Below are 22,370 nucleotides of genomic sequence, written 5' to 3'. Positions count from 1 at the left end.
AGTCATAGAGTACCGTTATCCGCCATTTGACCGGGGTGAGAGAAACTAGCAAAACAAAAAATACACCAAAACAAACACAAAACAATGTGAGAGAAAGGCCTTTTTGAATCTTGGGCTCCTCATGAAAGTTGTAGGCCTTTGTCTTACCTTTCCATCCATATAAAATAGACCTAAATCCGAGATCTAAAGCTCCAGATATGATCCAATTACCAAGCAATGTTCCGGTTTGGACTGCACCGGCATCTCTTTTCTAAGTTTGGCCATCTCTTTGTCCTTTCACTTTCAATACTTAAACTCATCAATCAATCCTTTTATTTATGTGATAGGCCTGCATTTAAGATGAACATTTACCATAAATTAAGGTATCTTATAGTATCAAACTTGTTATTATAAAACATGTTTTAGTTAAGGAGTTATTGATACTTCAAGTGCAAAATAATGATATAAAACCTTGATAAACATGCACTTTTAAGTACTAATCAGGTGGTCTGCCGCTGAAATAGTCCATCAATCCTTGTCTTAAATCCTGTCGTAAACAATCTCTCAACTTCTCAATCATATGTTCCTCTATCCGAACATAGTGTGGGGCGAACAATGAGAGGTCATGGAATCTACTTTTGTACTCCAATACCGACATATCACCCTGTCTTAGTGCCAAAAAATCTTGTTCTTTCACCTTGTGATGGTACTTGGAATAAAACTGATTCTCAAAACTCTGTCTTAAAGTCACTCCAAGTTAGTGTCTCAGTTATACGCCTCAGCTAAATTGTTTCCCACCATGTCATGACCCTATCAAACAGTAACTGGGTTACACAATTTACCCTCAAACCCTCGGGTATGCTTATTTGAATCATGGTCTTTTCTACCTTCCTAATCCATCTTCCAACTATCTCTACATCTTGTTCCCCCATATATGGTTCACAACCCATTTCCCTCATACTCTTAACTAGTCGCACCAGTGGCACCACATTATCCATGGTCATGCTAGTCATAGGGGCTGCCTGTGGAATCTGCGTGGTGGGAGTTGTTTGTGTCACCGAACCAGCCATGCCCTCCATCATTGCTTTAACTATTTGTACAAAGAGTCCCGCATCTACATATTGTGGGGGCACACCAGTTGGAATAGTAGATGGTTATGCTTCTGATCTTTCTCATTCCTCTGCTGCGACTGGGGGTGCTCCCTCTGTCTGGTTAGGCCTTGGGCCCCCCCACTATCGCATCTTCCCCCTGCAAGGTTTCTGGTGGTATTATCGGAGCATGAGATGCTGTATCATCCAAAGGATCTTCATCTTGCCAACCTTAGGCACCTTGGTTTATGCCCCTCTTTTCTAAGGAGGGCGGCTCAGTTCGTGTCCCTTGTCGGGTGTGTACCATCCTGAAATTCACCGTAGCAACACAATTATTAGTGATCCTCAAGATCCAGACCAAGTGCTCTGATACCAACTGTAACAACCTGGCTTTTCAAGCCCAAAACAATAGTAATTTTTTTATATATATACTTGACACACATGGTTCCGAAAATTGACGAACTTGAATCCCTCACATCATCAAAATACGATCCATATAATCAACATTCTATTTAAAAGTGAATCTTACATAAACACATAATATTATGGTTGCATGAGTAGAAGTTCATATTAAAAATATACATACATAGACATGAGTTTGCATTCCTGTCATACTAATAGCCATTACAAATTTAAACAAAAGGATCTAATAAAAGTTATACATTCAGTACATTGGTTCATACAAAATACATTGTGATTTAAAATGCATCTACATGATTCCTTGCAAAAGTAGGTTCCCGTATATTAGGTTTCCTAGACATTTCGTTGGTGTGACGTCCCTACTGCAGTACAAAACATTTAAAAGAGTGCAATTACTTAATAATAATAATAATGATAATGATAATGATATTAAATGGTCTGATAGTTAATTGAAGCATTAACATTTATAGTTTCTTCATGTACTTGGTATAAATAATGTGTAGTACATATAGATGCACAAAAACTTGCAATCAACCATAATCTTAAACTTGGCTATCCTCTTAAGGCATCATTTGCTGAGGTTAATCGTTCACTCACCCCGATCATCCATTTTGGATGCCATTAGTCAAAGCTAATCAATCGTTCGTCCCAGTCATCCACTCGGATGCCATTAGCTGAAGCTAATCAATCTTTCTTCCCGGCCATCCACTCGGATGTCATTAGCCGAAGCTAATCAATCGTTCATCTCGGCCATCCACTCGGATGCCATTAGCCGAAGCTAATCATTCGTTCGTCCCGGTCGTTCGAAGCTAATCAATCTTTCATCCCGGCCATCCACTCGGATGCCATTAGCTGAAGCTAATCATTCATTTGTCCCGGTCGTCCAAAGCTAATCAATAGTTTGTCCTGGTCATCCACTCGGATGCGATTAGCCGAAGCTAATCATTCATTTGTCCCGGTCATCCATCCGGATGCCATTAGCCAAAGTTAATCAACCATTTGTCAACGTTTAAGCATTCAACAATCTAATATATGTTCTCATGCAATATGGTAACATTCATGATAAAGTATTTTATTATTCAATGTATGAAAAAGGAAGGTGCAAGTCACCTACCTGCTCCACCTGCGGGTTGTTCTGGTCTTGACAATGGTCCAATCCCAACGGCACCACCTAAAACATCAATGGTCACAAATTAGTACATGGGTATCTTTGAATCACATTCTTCACCACACTTATTTCAAGAGTTCATATGTTCACATTCAAGTGTCTCACATTTTACAGCATCATTCGGTAGCGAATGCTAATTTGTTGCGGGCGACACAACATCGGCAGCGAATCACAATTTTGCTGCAGACAACTCAGTTTCGGTGGTGAATGGTCATTCGCTGCAACCGACATAGTAGAAACTCAGTTTTGTAAGCGAATCACAATTTCGCTGCAGAACACACGATTCGACAGCGAATGTTAATTCACTGTAGTCGACACAGTTTCGGCAGCGAATCACAAGTTCGCTGCTGAACTCACATTTTGGCAAGAACACACACCTCACATGTTGTAACAATTCCAGCATATCAACTGTCAATAAGTTCTAGCAGAACACACACACATTAAAATCATCAATTTCAGCATATACTCTTTCAACAATTTCCAGCAGGACACACACATTGAAACCATCAATTTCAACACATAATCTTTCAATACTTCTAGCAGTACACACACACATGCATGCTGGCCAACCCTATAGTTAAGGTCAGCTCTCTACCATAATTTGTTATTTCCATTTTATTCACTTTTCTTTGTTAGATGTTCTGGGAATTTGGCCTCATTTCATTTTTGTTTCCTTATCCTCTTAGTTAATTTAGTTTCCTTCATAGCTAGCTTAGGTCTCAAGTCAATTTTTTCTTAGGGTCTTCTTCTTCATTTTTGGTTTTGGGTCTTAAGGATAAGAGGAAGGGAGTTTCATGACCCATACCTTTTGAATCTAACTAAGTTTGAGGAAGGTTTGACACTATTCTTTCTCTTCTCCTACTGGCACATCTGTGACAGACTTTCAATCGTTTTGCACTACGTTTCTTTGCAAAAGTGCTTTTACCTGTTCCAGGCATGTGTGAAATGAAAGAATTGGAGGACTCACCTAATAATCGGACCTTTGCTTCAATCAGCCAACGAATATCTTCAGGAATTCCATGATTCATTAACAACCTCAATCTTGCACACAAATATATACAGATATCAGTTATTTGGGAAACTGAAAGAACCGACTTATGTCACGGAGTACCGTTATCCGCCATTTGACCAGGGTGAGAGACTAGCAAAACAAAAGTCACACTAAAAAGCAACAAAAAAAATGTGAGAAAAACAAAATAATCAACCTTTATCAATAAGATTATTCAAACCAATGGATTCATTTTCACTAGGAAACTCATCAAAGTAAGCTTTTAAACGATGTTCATTTACCTTCAAAACATTGTCATTCTTTGGATTCTCAATATCAAGGGTCCCATAAGGATACACATGTTTCAAAATAAATGGACCGCTCCATCTTGATCTTAGTTTTTCAGGAAATAAATGGAGTTGAGAATTATAAAGCAAAACTTTTTTACCAGTATCAACTTTTTGACAATTTTCACAAGTTTTGCAGAATGCATGTGTGTCCTTGAACATGGTGGGCCAATAAAATCCATTTTGTAAAATTTTTGCAGTCGTCTCTCTTGATGAGAATTGACTCCCACATGCTTCAGAATGACAAAGTTTAATGACATTACTTACCTCATTATCGGGAATGCATTTTTGAAATATTTGATCAGGACAATTTTTGAATAAGTAAGGGTCATCTAAGTAAAAGTTCTTCACTTCGTTCAAAAACTTTCCTTTGTCTTCGGTACTCCAGTAAGCTGGCAAATCTCCTGTTGCAAGAAAATTGATATTTTTAGCAAACCAAGGCATTGAACTGAGAGAAAGTAAGGATTCTTCAGGAAAGTAATCATCGATTGGTGGGATGTCGAATGTCAAATCTGTTGTCACTTTTGACACAAGATCAACATCACTATTTTTGGTGCCTTTTTCATCTGTGATTTCTTCCTGAGAATAAATCATTTGCAAATCTTCAGATTCATCCAACTCAATTTTACTCAAAGTAGATTCAAGTTGATCATGAACTAATTCTTCAATAAGATCTACTTCTTGTAAATCATTATCATCTCCAGGTTGCTTGCAAATGTTGAAAATATTCATCTCCAATGTCATGTTTCCAAAAGATAACTTCATGAGTCCATTCCTACAATTAATCAATGCATTAGAAGTTGCAAGAAACGGACGTCCTAAAATAATAGGAAATGAATTACATGCTTCAACAGGTTGCGTGTCCAAGACAATAAAATCCACAGGATAAATGAATTTATCGACTTGTACTAACACATCTTCGATTATTCCTCTAGGCATTTTTACAGATCTATCGGCGAGTAAAAGAGTTACAGAAGTTGGTTTTAACTCACCTAGATTGAGACTTTGAAAAACTGAATATGGAAGTAAATTCACACTAGCTCCAAGATCAAGTAAGGCTCTTTCAATTTTATGTTCTCCAATAAAGCAAGAAATTGTAGGACAACCAGGGTCTTTATATTTCAAAGCATTATTGTTCTAAAGAATGGCACTTACTTGTTCGGCTAAAAAGGCTTTCTTTTTCACATTTGGTTTTCTCTTCACAGTGCACAAATCTTTCAAAAATTTAGCATAGGAAGGAACCTGTTTAATAGCATCCAACAAAGGTATATTGATCCTTACCTGTTTGAAAATTTCAAAGATTTCAGAGTTGTGATTGACTTTCCTTTGTTTGGTCATGGCATGAGGAAATGGAAGTGCTGGCGGGGAATCAGCCTTTTCTTTGCAACGTTCAGGTTCAACCCCTTCCTTACCCTCAGAGATAGACTCATCATCTTTCTCACAAGGTTCGAGAATGGGTTTTTCAATAACCTTACCACTACGAAGAGTGATGACTGATTTGACTTGATCCATGTGTTGGCTTCCAGAACTACTTGCGTTTGCATTGTATTGCCCCTTTGGATTTTGCTGTGGTTGAGAAGGAAACTTACCTTTCTCTTGGAAACTGAGAGCAGATGTCAATTTTGCAAGAGCATCATTAAAATCTGTCATGCTTTGAGCAAGTTGAGTGTTGATTGTCTCCTGCTTTTCAATGAATGCATGCAATGTTTCCTCAAGATTTCTTCTAGGAGGTGGAGCATAAGGAGGTGCATATCCATGAGAATTTTGAAAATTATGGTGTGCTTGAAACGGTGGCTGTGAAGTTTGTGCATTGTTGCTGTCACTCTTCCAACTGAAATTTGGGTGATTTCTCCAACCAGGGTTATACGTTTGTGAGTATGGGTTATGGTTGGGTCTTTGAAAACTGTTTAAAGCATGACATTGTTCATGGAGGCATTCCTTAAAAGAAGGCAAAGTTGGACAATCATTTGTTGAGTGTTCCTTGGTTTCACAGATTTGACACACAATGTCTTGAACAGATTTTAATTGACCACTCTTTTTCAATTCAAGTGCTTCGACTTTTCTAGCTAAAGATGCAAACTTGGCTTGGAGGTCATGATCTTCCCTAAGGTTGTGCATACCTCCACTAGATGTATGAGGATGAGTTTTACTTGGTGCCTCATAAGTACCTGTGGTGTCCCAATTTTGAGCATTTTCGGCTAGCAAGTCTAGGTACTCCATTGCTTCATTAGGGTCTTTATCTTCGAAAGTTCCATTGCACATCAATTCAACCATTTGTCTATCTCTAGGTGTTAAACCTTCATAAAAATGTGAAACCAATCTCCATGTTTCAAAGCCATGATGAGGGCAAGTATTAAGCAAATCTCGATACCTATCCCAACATTGGTAAAATGTTTCTCCTGGCTTTGAGTGAAAGTTGATGATTTGTCTTTTGAAAAGAGTTTGTTCTGTAAGATGGAAAAAATTTCCTTAAAAATTGTTGTTGCATTTCATCCCAAGCACGAATAGATCCTGGTCTCAAATTTTATAGCCATGTTTTAGCTTTATCTTTTAATGAAAAAGGAAAAAGCTTTAATCTAATGGTGCTCATGCTACAATTTGGGTCATTATAGGTATTACAGACCTCCTCAAATTCCCTTAAATGCAAGTATGGATTTTCTAAGTCTAAGCCATGAAAAGATGGTAAAAGTTAAATAATGCCTGGCTTAAAATTAAAATGAGATGCATCAGGAGGGAAAACTATGCATGAGGGTGCACTTGTTCTTGTGGGATTCATATGGTCTCTAAGTGTTCTCATACGGTTATTCTCATTATTCTCATTATGAAGTGATTGATTATCTTCTTCAGCCATATTTTTTGAAAATGATGAGGATACCCTACAAAGTCGACCACTTAATGTACGTGACCAAACTCTCATGCACGTGTAAAAAAGAGAATAAAAAGAAGAAAAGAAAAGAGAAGAAAACAAAACAAAAGAAACAAAAGTTAAAATAAAATGAAAAGTGAAAAAGAGAAAAATAAGATAAATATTAATAATTTATACAAGAATTTACCTTCCCGGCAACGGCGCCAAAAACTTGACACGACCAAAAGCTTGATGTCTTCTTCCAAGTGCAGGAGTGTCGAAGTAATAAATAACCCGGCAAGACTGGGGTCGAACCACAGAGAGGTTAATTGTATAAATTATAAATAACAACACAACAACAACAACAATAACAATAATAACTATAATAATAACAATAGTAGTAATAGTAATAGTAATAATAATAATAATACTCAGTACGTGGCGTTGTTATACCTGAGAATGATCTAAAAGATCGGTCACAGGTGTTCCAGCCTATATACTGAGTTTATGAACATATAATAATAATAATAATAATAATAGTAATAATAACAATAATAAAGAAAAGAAGGAAGAAATTAATGAGAACTTTGAGTTGGAAGATTAATGTAAGGATTAAACAATGATAAAAACAAATGTCAAGGTTAGAGGATCCACTAATGGTACTTCAAACAAGTATAATATAAACTCTTATTACTCAATTGAAAACCACACATAAAGGAGGTTCCAATCAGATTATAAATTGTTAACATGATTACATTAGTTATCTTATTCGAATAAAGCTAATACTTGTAAATGTTGGCAGGCATTCATGATTATAACTTATGTTAACAACAAATCAAGTCCCTTTCATAGCTCAGGTGTCGGTTATACCATACAGTATGGGCTATGAAAGTACCAAGTATTTGTTGTACCAACATAAATCTAGATTAACCATTTAACAAGCAAAGTATTAAAAGTGAACAAGATAACAAATATAAAACATGTTAGTATCCAACATTAAGGTCCATGTTAAGTTTATATTATACTTATTCTTACACCATTAGTGTACCCTTTTCACCTTGACATAATTAACTTAGCTAAACATAATAAAAGAAAGAAATATTAATGAACAAGACAAGAACATAAATGAGAAAGAAGTTAACTAAGTAAAGGAAAGGAAATGAAGTGCATAAACTTGATATTAATGAAAGAAAAACATAAGCAATACAAAGAGAGAAAGCAATAGCATGATCTTGATCTGGAAACCAAGATGCCTCAATACATGGTAAGTGCCTCCTTTTATAGGCCAAAATTTGGAACTATTGATTTGTTGACTAATTGATGAGTGGGTGGCCACATCTTGACTTGATAACAATCTTTATCTTCTTGTATGAACAAGATGTCATTGCTAACATCATAATTTGCCCAGAATCCTCAGGAATGTTCTAGGAAATTGTCTCATCTTTCCAACAAAAAAAAAATGAGATCATTTGGACTTCTAGAACTCAAGATATGGGCTGAACACTAAATAGTGTCTGGGCTGCAGGACAGCTTCGGACTTCTTCGTTGTTCCTATGTTTTACCTTTCCATCCATATAAAATGGACCTAAATCCGAGATCTAGAGCTCCAGATATGATCCAATTACCGAGCAATGTTCCGGTTTGGACTGCACCAACATCTCTTTTCCAAGTTTGGCCATCTCTTTGTCCTTTAACTTTCAATGCTTAAACTCATCAATCAATCCTTTTATTTATGTGATAGTCCTGCATTTAAAATGAGCATTTACCATAAATTAAGGTATCTTATACTATCAAACTTGTTATTATAAAACATGCTTTCGTTAAGGAGTTATTGATACTTCAAGTGCAAAATGATGATATAAAACCTTGATAAACATTCACTTTTAAGTACTAATCAGAAGGAGAACCCAGTTCCCCTTCTAAGACAGTTAAAATTTCTCAAACATTGGAATGTTATTGCCCAACGATTACTGTCTTGATATTGAACTATTATTGTCTGACCTCTACTCAGATTGTTAACTATATCAAGATTTATATAGCTCCATTTCAAGCTAGATTAGTCTTGTTGGAAAAATAAGATAGGAGGCAACAAGTTCTCTGAAGAAGGAGAACCCAGTTCAACTTGTAAGAAAGTCAAAATTTCTGAAACATTGAACTGTTATTGTCAAACAGTTACTGTCAGACCCCTACTCAGATTGTTAACTATATCAAGAGTTATATAACTCCATTTCAAGCTAGATTGGTCTCGTTGGAAAGCTAAGACATGAGGCTACAAGTTTTTTTTAGGAAAGAGAACGTTGTTCTGCTTCTAAGATAGTCAAAGATGCTCATAAAAAAAACATTGGACTTTTGTGTCCAACTATTACTGTCTTGATATTGACATTGTTACTGTCCGACCTCTTCTCATAATTTTAACTATATCTAGAGTTATAAAACTACATTTCAAGCTAGATTGGTCTCCTTGGAAAGCTAAGACATGAGGCTACAAGTTCTCTGAAGAAGGAGAATCCAGTTCAGCTTGTACGAAAGTAAAAATTTCTAAAAAAATGGACTGTTATTGTCCAACGATTACTGTCTGACCTCTACTTAGATTGCTAACTATATCAAAAGTTATATAACGCCATTTCAAGCCAGATTGGTCTCGTTGGAAAGCTAAAGACAAGAGGCTACAACTTCTCTGCAGAAAGGAGACCTTTTTTGCCTCTAAGACAGTCAAATATGCTCATAAAAAACATTGGACTATAAGTGTCCAACTATTACTGTTCTGATACTGACCTTCGTTACTGTACAGCCTCTCCTCAAACTATTAATAATATCTAGAATTATAGAACTCAATTTCAAGCAAGATTGGTCTCACTAGAAAGCCAAGACATGTGGTTATAAGTTCTCTTAAGGAAGGGACTAAGTTCGGTCTCTAAAGACAGTCAAAAGTTCCACGGCAAACATTGGACTGTTACTGTCCAATGGTTACTGTCTTATAGTAAACTGTTTACTGTTCGACCTCTCCTCAAATTCGTTAACTATATTTTAGAGTTATAGAACTCCATGTTAAGACACGAGGCTACAAGTTCTCTAAGGAAAGAAACTCCGGTTTCCACCTCTAAGACAATCAAATATGCTCATAAAAAAACATTGGACTGTTAGTATGTCCAAGCTGTTACTGTCTTGATATTGACCTGTTACTATCTGACCTCTCCTCTAATTGTTAATAATATATAGAATTGTAGGTCACTATTTCAAGCTAAATTGGTCTCATTGGAAAGCTAAGACACATGGCTACAAGTTCTACCTCTAAGACAGTCAAAATTTCTTAAACATTGGATTGTTAATGTCCAAAGGTTACTGTCTTGATATTGAACTGTTACTATCCATCCTTTACTTAGATTGTTAACTATATCTAGAGTTATATAACTCAATGTCAAGTGAGATTGGTCTCTTTGGAAAGCTAAGGAACGAGGCTACAAGTTCTATGATGAAGGAGAACCTAGTTCTACCTCTAAGAAAGTTAAAATTTCTCAAACATTGGACTGTTATTGTCCAACAATTACTATCTTGATATTAAACTATTACTATCCGACTTCTACTCAGATTGTTAACTACATCGAGAGTCATATAACTCCATTTCAAGCTAGATTGATCTAGTTGGAAAACTAAGACAAGAGGCTTCAAGTTCTGTGGGAAAGGAGAACTGACAGGACCAAAAGATTGATGTCTTCTCCCAAGTGCAAGAGTGTCGAAGTAATAAATAACTCGGCATAAACCGGGGTCGAACCACAGAGAGGTTAAATTATATAAAATTAAATAAATAACAAGACAACAACAACAACAACAACCGAATAACAAGATAACAATAACAATAACAATAATAATAATAATAAATAATAATAATAATAATAACAACAATAATAGTAATACTAATAGTAATAGTAATAATAATACTCAGTACGTGGTGGGTCACAAGTTTTCCAGCCTATATACTGAGTTTATGAAAAGATTAAAGAGATATATTATATAATATAAACAGAATGTAATAATAATAATAATAATAAATAATAGTAATAATAATAATAATAATAATAATACTAGTAGTAGTAGTAGTAGTAGTAGTAGTAGTAACAATAACAAATAATAATAATAATAATAATAATAGTAGTAGGTAGTAGTAATAAAAGAAGAAGATGAAATTAAGAAGAAACTTGAGATGAAAGATTAATGTAAGCGATTAAACAATGATAAAAAACAAATGTCAATGTTTAGAGGATCCACCAATGGTATATTCAAACAAAGAATCGTATAAAACTCTTATTATTCAACTAGAAAACCACACACAAAGGAGGTTCCAATCAGATGATTTCTCATTAATAGCTCAAATAAATTATTAACATGATCATATTAATTATCTTATTTACATAACACCAAACTTTTAAATATTGTCAGGAATTCATGATGTTAACTGATGTTAACAACAAATCAAGTTCTTTTCATAGCCTAGGTGTAGGTAATACCATACGGTTGGGCTATGAGAGTGCCAGCATTTGTTGTACCAAGTATTATACAACACAAATCTAGATTTAACCATTTAACAAGCAAGGTATTAAAGAATTAGTAAGATAAAAAGATAAGACATTGTTAATATTAAATTAAGGTCCATGTTGAGTTTACACCATACTTGTTCTTACACACATTAGTGTAACCTTTTCACCTTGACATAATAAACTTAGCTAAACAATAATGAAGAAGAGAAACATAAATAAACAAAATAAGAACATAAATAAGATACAAGTTAACTAAGGAAAAGGAAAGGAAATGAAAAGCATAAACAAGATATTTAATGAAAAGCAAAACTTAAGAATTACAAAAAAAATATAAAGAGAGAAATAAAAGAGCATGAACTTGATCTGAACAACCAAGCCCCCAAATACATGGCAAATGCCTCCTTTATAGGCCAAAATTCAGAAATTATTGATTTGATGACTAATTGTTGACGTGGGTGGCCAACTCTTGACTTTGTGAGAAATACTTATCTTCTTGTCTGAATAAAACGAAAATTGCTTCAGCATCAGAAATTGGGTACACTTTGAAAACATGAAAGTTGCAGGAAGTTGTCTTAACAAATTTGGTGTAAAAATTTAAAATGTCATTTGGACTTCTAGAACTCCAGATATGGGCCAAACACTGAAACAATGTTTGGGCGTGCAAGATAGATTCAAACTTCTCTGTTGTTGCTATAAAATTTGGACTTTGGAAAACGACCTTCTTAGATCTTGATGAAAACATAAAAGTTGTAGGCCTATGTCTTACTATTTTTTGTAAACATTTAAGGTCATTTGGACATCTAGAACTCGAGATATGACCCAATTACCGAACAGTGTTCCAGTTTGGACTGCACCAACATCTCTTTTCTAAGTTTGGCCCTCTCTTTGTCCTTTCAATTTCCATACTTGAACTCATCAATCAATCCTTTAATTTATGTGATAGGCCTGCATTTAAGATGAACATTTACCATATATTAGGGCATTTTATAGTATTAGACTTGTTATTATAAAACATGCTTTAGTTAAGGAGTTATTGATACTTTAAGTGCAAAATGATGATATAAAATCTTGATAAATATGCATTTTTAAGTACTAATCACACCCCCCAACCAGCTTATTACTAGTCCCTAGTAATCAAAGCGTTAAAATAGAAAAACAATTTGCAAATTCCATAAAGCAAGGCATTCATCATTCAACTTACTTTAATTTATCCAGATAAACAAACTCTTTGAATATCTGCTTAATACCTCTTAAACAAGATATTACTAAATCTTTCTTTTGTGCTCAAAATATCAACATATAGTTATGGGGCTTTACTTGGAAGAAAAACAAATTTTTGTTTTAATGTTTAAGGCTAACTTCCTTAGGTTAAGATTATTTTTTTTCTTTTTCTTTATTTATTTATTTATTTACACATACAACTTGAAACACAATGCATCTTTAACCTATGTAACGAGTTTTAGGCTAATGACTCCTAGACCAGTTGGTTTTAGGGCATTAGGTGTTGGGACACCCCTACGAGCTTAGCAACTCAGGTTGCAGATACTGATATGTAGATAGTGCAATGTTTGATTCCCTTAAGCTTTTCTCCTCAACCCATGTAACAAGCGTTGGGCCAATAGCTCCCAAGTCAGTTGACTTTAGGGTATTAAGTGTTAAAACACCCCTTCGGGCTTAATTGCTTAGGTTAGGGAGGCTACGAAACCAAACTTATCTACCTTTTTATTATCATTGTTTTTTTTTTGTTTTTTTTATTTTTGCAAATTATATACTGTCCATTTCCCTTAGTTGTTACCTTTAACAAAAGAACATAAATAATGTAATGATCCGATGTGCAACCCATAATCATATGTTAAAGTGTGTGTATGTAAAAATGAAGATTTAAAAATACTTGTTAAATGAGCATATGAGCAGAATCAAGTGCGACCAATACAAGAGTTTGTAAACCTGAATATTTCAAGAAGTATTCTGATAGACCCTGTTAAAAATGTTTACTAAGATGCGTCTCAAGAGTCACTTTAACAAAAGAACTCCTTTTACTCTGTCATCCTAGTAACAACAGTTTTGCAAATAGTTTATGAAATGGAAAACACAGTTTTTTCTTTTTTAAAATATATCAACTACTACCCTTTCCCCCCAACCAAAATGAGACATTGTTCTCAATGTCTTAAGGTAGAAAGATAGAGTATAAAAGACATCACCTGAAATAACGAACACTGACAAACCTGAAACACACTTAAACAAATATAAGAAACAACAAAACACAATAATAAAACCAAAAGACAAAGTTTTTCCAAATGAAGGCTCAAATCCAATCTAAGCTTTTTACGGCTTTCCTTAGTTGACCAATTTATGCGACTCATGGAGGGATTAATTACAGGGATGAAAGATTGTAATTGGTCAATCAATTGTTCAGCAGTAGCAGCAGAGATTATGATTTTGTCGTGCTGAAGATGTTAGAAATTCCTGTTCCACAGCATGATCAAGAAAAGACAACAACTTATCATAAAAACCATCAACATTTAACAAACCTATGGGTTTATGGTGAATGTGCAGTTGGGCCCAAGAGGAAATATGAAAGATCTCTTCCAATGTGCCCAGACCTCCTGGTAAGGTAATGAAGGCATCGACATGGTTAAACATTGCATTTAGTCGGTCAGACATTGTGGGGACCTGTAATTCCTCTCCAATTGTTTTTCCAATAATGTCCCCTTGTGCTAAAGCTTTGGGGACAACCTCCAAAACTTGACTACCTCCTAAAGATGCAGCTATTGACACTCCCCCCATTAACCCAAGGCTGCCTCCTCCATACACTAAATGAATCTTTTGCTCAGCTAGTACCTGACCAAGATAATTTGCTAATTCTAAAAACTCTTTTTCTATCCCAGGACTTGATCCACCGAAAACAAAAATATTGTTTATGTGATGACTTGAGGAACCTGCCATTTCTACACACTTCTATATTTGATGAATGTACGGGTTGAGTAGAAATGAAGGGAAGGAAGAGAAGAATTTGTAGATGAGAAATTGAAAATGCAATCATACCACCTATATGTAGGCCAACTGTAGTCTCTCTCACTCACTCACTCTCTCTCTCTCTCTATTTATTTATTTATTTTTAAAAATCATGTGTATGTATAGGTAGTTGTGATTGTGGCTCACATCTTTCCTTGGTTTTACATCCAAGAATGGCTTAAACACCCTCTATGGGTCGGGGATAGGCTTCCCATCCAGTTTTCTTAAAAACTGGCAAACAGGGTCTTTTTTAGTCAGATTCCGAAGACTAAGTCAAGCATGTTCTTTATGAAAATGGAGTCATAAGTCATGAAATGCAACAATGCACATCTCCACCAGGATATACCTCAAAAGTCAATAAAAAGAATCATCTAAAGATTCCTTATGTTTTGAAATGAATCCTAACTTTGATAATTTTCACAAGTTTTGCAAAACACATATGCGTCTTTGAACATAGTGGGCCAATAAAAATCCAACATTGTAAGATTTTTTTGCAGTCGTCTTTTTCAACGAGAAATGACTCCCACATGCTTCAGAATGACAAAGTTTAATGACACTACTTACCTCATTGTCAGGAATGCATCTTTGAAATTTTTGATCGGGACAATATTTGAATAAGTTAAGGTCATCCTAATAAAAATTCTTCATTTCGTTCAAAAACTTTTCTTTGTCTTCAGTACTCCAGTGAGCTGGCAAATCTCCTGAAGCAAAAAAATTGATATTTTTAGCAAACCAAGGCATTGAAACTAAGAGAAAGTAAAGATTCATCAGGAACAGTAATCATGATTGGTATGATGTCAGATGTCGAATCTATTGTCAACTTTGACAAATGATCCGCGACAACATTTTCGGTGCCTTTTTCATCATCTGATTGCTTTCTAAGAATAAATCATAATTGCAAATCTTCAGATTTCATCCAACTCAATTTTACTCAAAGTAGATTCAAGTTGATCATGAACTAATTCTTCAATATGATCTACTTCTTGTAAATCATTATCATCTCCATGCTGCTTGCAAATGTTGAAAATGTTCATCTCCAATGTCAATGTTTCCAAAAAAAATAACTTCATCAGTCCATTCCCTACAATTAAATCAATGCATTAGAAGTTGCAAAAACGGACGTCCTAAAATAACAGGAAATAAATTACATGCTTCAACAGTTGCGTGTTAAAGACAATAAAAATCCATAGGATAAATGAATTTATGTCGACTTGTACTAACACATCTTTAATTATTCCTCTACGCACTTTTACAGATTTATCAGCAAGTAAAAGAGTTATAGAACTTGGTTTTAACTCACCTAGATTGAGACTCTGAAAAACTGAATATGGAAGTAAATTCACAGTAGCTCCAAGATCAAGTAAGGCTCTTTCAATTTTATGCTCTCCAATAAAGCAAGAAATTGTAGGACAACCAGGGTCTTTATATTTCAAAGCATCTATTGTTATAAAGAGAATAACACTTACTTGTTCGGGGCTAAAAGGCTTTCTTTTTCAATTCAGTTTTCTCTTCATAGTGCATAGATCTTTCAAAAATTTAGCATAGGAAGGTACCTGTTTAATAACATCCAACAAAGGTATATTGATCCTTACCTGTTTGAAAATTTCAAGGATTTTAGAATTGTGATTGACTTTCCTTTGTTTGGTCATGGCATGAGGAAATGAAAGTGCTGGCGGAGAATCAGTCTTTTCTTCACAATGTTGAAATGCAACCCCTTCCTTACCCTTAGAGATAGACTCATCATCTTTCTCACAAGGTTCAAGAATGGGTTTTTCAATAACCTTACCACTACGAAGAGTGATGACTGATTTGACTTGATCCATGTGTTGGCTTTTGGAACTACTTGCATTTGCATTGTATTGCCCCTTTGGATTTTGTTGTGGTTGAGATGGAAACTTTCCTTTTTCTTGGAAACTGAGAGCAGATGTTAACTTTGCAAGAGTATCTTTAAAAGTGTGTCATGCCTTGAGCAAGTTGAGTGTTTGTAATGCCTCTTGCTTTTCAATAAATGCATGCAATGTTTCCTCAAGATTTCTTCTAGGAGGTGGAGCATAAGGAGGTGCATATCCATGAGAATTTTGGAAATTATGGTGTGCTTGAAACGGTGGCTGCGAAGTTTGTGCATTATTGTTATCACTCTTCAAACTGAAATTTGGATGATTTCTCCAACCAGGGTTGTATGTTTGCGAGTATGGGTTATGATTGGGCCTTTGAAAATTGTTTAAAGCATGGGCTTGTTCATGAAGGCATTCCTTGAAAGAAGGCAAAGTTGGACAGTCATTGGTTGCATGTTCATTTGTTTCACATATTTGACACACAATGTCTTGAACAGATTTTAATTGACCACTCTTTTTCAATTCTAGTGCCTCGACTTTTCTAGCTAAAGATGTAAACTTGGCTTGGAGGTCATGATCTTCCCTAAGGTTGTGCATACCTCCACTAGATGTATGAGGTTGAGTTTTACTTGGTGCCTCATAAGTACCTGTGGTGTCCCAATTTTGAGCATTTTCGACTAGTAAGTCTAGGTACTCCATTGTTCAATTAGGGTCTTTATCTTCAAAATTCCATTGCACATCAATTCAACCATTTGCCTATCTCTAGGTGTTAATCCTTCATAAAATTATGAAACCAATCTCCATATTTCAAAACCATGATGAGGGCAAGTATTAAGCAAGTCTCGATACCTATCCCAACATTGGTAAAATGTTTCTCCTGGCTTTTGAGTGAAAGTGATGATTTGTCTTTTGAAAGAGTTTGTTCCGTGAGATAGAAAAAACTTCTTTAAAAATTGTTGTTGCATTTCATCCCAAGCATGAATGGATCCTGACCTAAGATTTTTGTAGCCATGTTTTAGCTTATCTTTTAATGAAAAAGAAAAAAAAGCTTTAGTCTAATGGTATTCATGCTTCAATTTAAGTCATTATAGGTGTTACAAACTTCTTCAAATTCTCTCAAATGCAAGTATGGATTTTCTCGATCTAAGCCCTGAAAAGAAGGTAAAAGTTGAATAATGTCTGGCTTAAAATTAAAATGGGATGCATCAGGAGGAAAAACTATGCATGAGGGTGCACTTGTTCTTGTGGGATTCATGTGGTCTCTAAGTGTCCTAACACGGTTATTCTCATTATTCTCATTATGAAGTGACTGATTATCTTCTTTGGCCATATTTTCTGAAAATGATGAGGATACCCTACAAAGTCTACCACTTAATGTACGTGACCAAACACTCATGCACGTGTAGAAAGAGAATAAAAGGAAGAAGAAAACAAAAGAAAAGGAAACAAAACAAAAGAAACAAAGTTAGATACAAGAAAAGTGAAAAGTGAAAACAAAATAAATACTATAATTTGTACAAGAATTTACCTCCCCGACAATGGCGCCAAAAACTTGACACGACCAAAAGATTGATGTCTTCTCCCAAGTGCAGGAGTGTTGAAGTAATAAATAACCCGGCAAGACCGGGGTCGAACCACAGAAAGGTTAATTGTATAATTATAAATAACAAGACAACACAATAACAACAATAACAACAACAAATAATAATAGCAATAATAGAATAGTAATAGTAATAATAATAATAATACTCAGTACGTGGCGTTGTTATACCTGAGAATGATCTAAAAGATCGAGTCACAGGTTTCCAGCCTATATACCGAGTTTATGAAAAGATCAAAGAGATATATTATATCATATAAACAAAAGTAAATATAATAATAATAATAATAATAATAATAATAATAATAATAATAATAGTACTAATAATAGTAGTAGTAGTAGTAGTAGTAGTAATAAAAGAGAAGATGATGAAATTAATGAGAACTTTGAGATGAAAGATTAATGTAAGGATTAAACAATGATAAAAACAAATGTCAAGGTTAGAGGATCCACTAATGGTATTTCAAACAAGTATAGTATAATTCTTATTATTCAACTAGAAACCACACACAAAGGAGGTTCCAATCAGATGATTTTTCTCATTAATAGCTCATTATAAATTATTACATGATCATATTAACTATCTTATTTACATAACACCAAACTTTTTAAATTATTGTCAGGAATTCATGATGTAACTGATGTTAACAACAAATCAAGTTCTTTTCATAGCCCAGGTGTAGGTAATACCATACGGTTGGGCTATGAGAGTGCCAAGCATTTGTTGTACCAAGTATTATATAACACAAATCTAGATTAACCATTTAACAAGCAAGGTATTAAGAATTAGTAAGATAAAAGAGATAAGACATGTTAATATTAAACATTAAGGTCCATGTTGAAGTTTACACCATACTTGTTCTTACACCATTAGTGTAACCTTTTCACCTTGACATAAAAACTAGCTAAACATAATGAATAAGAGAAAAAAAAAAAAAAAAAAAACAAGAAACATAATAAGATACAAGTTAACTAAGGAAAGGAAAGGAAATGAAAAGCATAAACAAGATATTAATGAAAGCAAAACTTAAGAATTACAAAAAAAAATATAAAGAGAGAAATAAAGAGCATGAACTTGATCTGAACAACCAAGCCCCCAAATACATGGCAAATGCCTCCTTTTATAGGCCAAAATTTGGAATTATTGATTTGATGACTAATTGTTAAGTGGGTGGCCAACTCTTGACTTTGTGAAAATCCTTATCTTCTTGTCTGAATAAAACGAAAATGCTAGCATCAGAACTGGGTCCACTTGAAAACATGAAAGTTGCAGGAAATTGTCTTAAAAAATCTGTGTAAAAATGTGAGGTCATTTGGACTTCTAGAACTCTAGATATGGGCCAAACATTGAATAGTGTTCGGGCTACAGGACAGATTCGGACTTCTCTGTTGTTGCTATAATTTGGACTTGAAAACGGCCTTTTTAGATCTTGATGAAAACATAAAAGTTGTAGGCCTATGTCTTACCGAATCTGTGTAAAAAGTTGATGTCATTTGGACATCTAGAACTCGAGATATGACCCAATTACCGAACAGTGTTCCAATTTGGACTGCACCAACATCTCTTTTCTAAGTTTGACCCTCTCTTTGTCCTTTCAATTTCCATACTTGAACTCATCAATCAATCCTTTGATTTATGTGATAGGCCTGCATTTAAGATGAACATTTACCATATATTAGGGCATTTTATAGTATTAGACTTGTTATTATAAAACATGCTTTAGTTAAGGAGTTATTGATACTTTAAGTGCAGAATGATGATATAAAACCTTGATAAATATGCACGTTTAAGTACTAATCAAGAACCCAGTTCAGGCTCTAAGACAATAAACTTTTCTCAAACATTGGACTGTTAGTGTGCAACAGTTACTATCTTGATATTGAACTATTATTGTCCCATCTCTACTCAGATTGTTAGCTATATCGAGAGTTGTATAACTCCATTTCAAGTTAGGTTGGTCTCGTTGGAAAGCTAAGACATGAGGCTACAAGTTCTCTAGGGAAATAGAACCCAGTTCGACCTCTAAAGAAGCCAAAATTTCTCAAACATTGTATTATTATTGTCCAACAGTTACTGTCTTGATATTAAAATGTTATTGTCCGACCTCTACTTAGATTGTTAACTATATCCAGAGTTATATAACTCCATTTCAAGCCAGACTGGTCTCGTTGGAAAGCTAAGACATGGGCTACAAGTTCTCTAGGGAAGGAGAACCCGGTTCGGCCTCTAACAAAGCCAAAATGTCTCAAACACTGGACTGCTACTGTCCAACAACTATTATCTTGATATTGAACTGTTACTGTCTGACCTCTACTTATTGTTAACTATATCAAAGGTTATATAACTCCATTGCAATCCAGAGTTGTAAACACCCAAAAGAAAAAATATATATATATAGATTCCAGGTTCACCTCTCGACTTTGGCTGAGCATACAACATGCCTTGGGGACAAGATTAGACATGAGCATTGCGTTTCACCCTCAAACGGATGGCCAATCAGAAAGAGTCATCCAAATCTTGGAAGACCTATTACGAGCATGTGTGTTAGAATTTGGAGGAAAATGGGAGGAACACATGCCATTAGTGGAGTTCACGTATAACAATAGTCACCAAGCCATAATAGGGATGGCCCCATATGAAGCCTTGTATGGTAGGAGATGTAGGACTCCTTTGTGTTGGGAGGAAATTGGGGACCGAAAGTTATATGGTGCGGAGTTGGTCCAAGTCACCACGGAGAAAGTGAGAACTATTAGGGATCGCATCAAAGCCGCGCAGGATTAGACAAAGAAGTATATACTGATGTGAGGAGAAGACCTCTCGAGTTTAGCACGGGGGACCAAGTGTTCCTGAAGGTAGCCCCATGGAAGAACATGTTACGGTTTGGATTGAAAGGGAAGTTAACTCCCCCCTTCATCGGACCCTTCAAAATCTTACAGTGGGTAGGGCTAGTAGCCTACAAAGTGGACTTGCCCCCACAGTTAGTCAAGGTCCATGATGTGTTCCATGTCTCCTTGTTAAGGAAGGCTGACGTGGACCCTACCTGAATTCTATCCCAAGTTCCAGTAGAAGTAAAAGAAGACTTAACACTGGAATTGAGACCCATAAGGATACTAGATCAAGAAGTGAAGGAGCTACGGAGAAAAAAGATCCCCATTTTCAGAATCTTATGGCGAAATGCTCAAATAGAAGAGGAAACTTGGGAGAGGAGGGCTGAGATGAGGAAAAAGTACCCCAATTTATTTGAACTACTAGGTATGGAGTGTGAAAACTTTCTTAAATTTCGAGGACGAAATTCATATTAAGGAGGGGAGAATGTAAACACCCAAAAGAAGATATATATATATATATATATATATATATATATATATATATATTATATATTATATATATATATAATTGACTTAGTTTCCGCTGCCGATTTCTAGTGACACAGTTTTCGCTGCCGATTTCTAGATCGGCAGCGACGCAGTTTTTGCTGCCGATGCAGAAATCGATAGTGACATAGTTTTCGCTGCCAATTTCTTGATCGGCAACAATGCATTTTTCGCTGCCGATTTCTTGATCGGCTGCGACACAGTTTTCGCTGCGATGCAAAGAAATCATGGCAGCGATGCAGTTTTTGCTGCGATTTCTTGATCGGCAGCGACATAGAGCTGAGAGGGAGGGGTAAAACCGGTTTTAGATAGACCAAAACAAGGATAAGAACACATCTAAACCAACCCCCAAACAACCCACCTCATTTGATGTGGGAGTATAAATACGAGGAGAAGAGGATGATCCATCTCTTCCCAAAACAAATAGCTGCATGTCATTCTTCCTTTCCTCTTTTCACAACAAAAACCTAAACCAAACAATAAAGAGTGCTTTGTGACGTGTGAGGTAAAGGTGAGAACCTTGAGAGAAGATTGGACAGCTGCTAGAGGAAAGGAAAAGGAGGGCTGGAAAACATGAGAGGAAGAAGAAAGAGGAGAATCAGCAGAGAAGAGAAAAGAATTGTGTTCAACTTCCTCAAAACTTAGTTAGATTCGAAAGGTATGGGTCATGAAACTCCCTTCCTCTTCTCCTTAAGACCAGAAATGGAAATGAAGAAGAAAACCCTAAGAAAATTGACCAAAGACCTAAGCTAACTATGAAGGAAACTGAAATTAAGTAGGAGAACAAGGAAACATAAATGAAATAAAGCCAATTTTAGAACATCTAACAAAGAAAAATGAATAAAATGGAAATGACAAATCATGCTAGAGGGCTGGCTTTAACTATGGGGTTGGCCAGCATGCATGTGTGTGTTCTGCTGGAATTTATTGAAAGATTATATGATGTAATTGATGGTTTTCATTGTGTGTGTTCTGCTGGGATTTTGTTGAAGGATTATGTGTTGAAATTGATGGTTTCAATGTGTGTGTTCTGCTAGAATTTATTGAAAGCTTATATGCTGTAATTGATGGTTTTCAATGTGTGTGTTCTGCTAGGATTTTGTTGAAGGATTATGTGCTGAAATTGATGATTTCAATGTATGTGTTCTGCTGGAATTTATTGAAAGATTATATGC

At 35.2% G+C, this 22,370-nt stretch overlaps 1 pseudogene; it reads right to left on the bottom strand.

Moving 5' to 3' along the window:
- Window positions 1-22,370, bottom strand: part of LOC140954777 (uncharacterized) — a 165,184-nt pseudogene that overhangs the window by 74,305 nt on the left and 68,509 nt on the right.

The sequence above is a fragment of the Populus alba genome, chromosome 17 (assembly GCF_005239225.2).
Source record: "Populus alba chromosome 17, ASM523922v2, whole genome shotgun sequence".
Lineage (NCBI taxonomy): Eukaryota > Viridiplantae > Streptophyta > Magnoliopsida > Malpighiales > Salicaceae > Populus > Populus alba.
The sequence above is the reverse complement of the archived record's forward strand: the minus strand, read 5'-3'. Positions and strand labels throughout refer to the sequence as shown.